Source organism: Haliaeetus leucocephalus, unplaced genomic scaffold (genome assembly GCF_000737465.1).
Source record: "Haliaeetus leucocephalus isolate CR32 unplaced genomic scaffold, Haliaeetus_leucocephalus-4.0 Scaffold249, whole genome shotgun sequence".
Classification (NCBI taxonomy): Eukaryota; Metazoa; Chordata; class Aves; order Accipitriformes; family Accipitridae; genus Haliaeetus; species Haliaeetus leucocephalus.
Window position 1 is genome coordinate 352487 of NW_010972685.1, and position 202 is coordinate 352688.

A 202-nucleotide genomic window follows, 5' to 3' on the forward strand; every position below is an offset into this window, starting at 1 on the left:
GGCTGGATCAATTCCTAGTCCCAGACTTGGTCAACGGTTTATATCTAAAAGGATTATGAGTATAATAGCAGCCTGAGATTCATTCACAGTTGAATAAAGTTCACGACAGTGACTTATGTATAGATTTGAAAAGCAGTATTTGTAATATACTTGCTATAGAATATTCAGGTTAGTACACACACACATGCACAAAGACACTAAG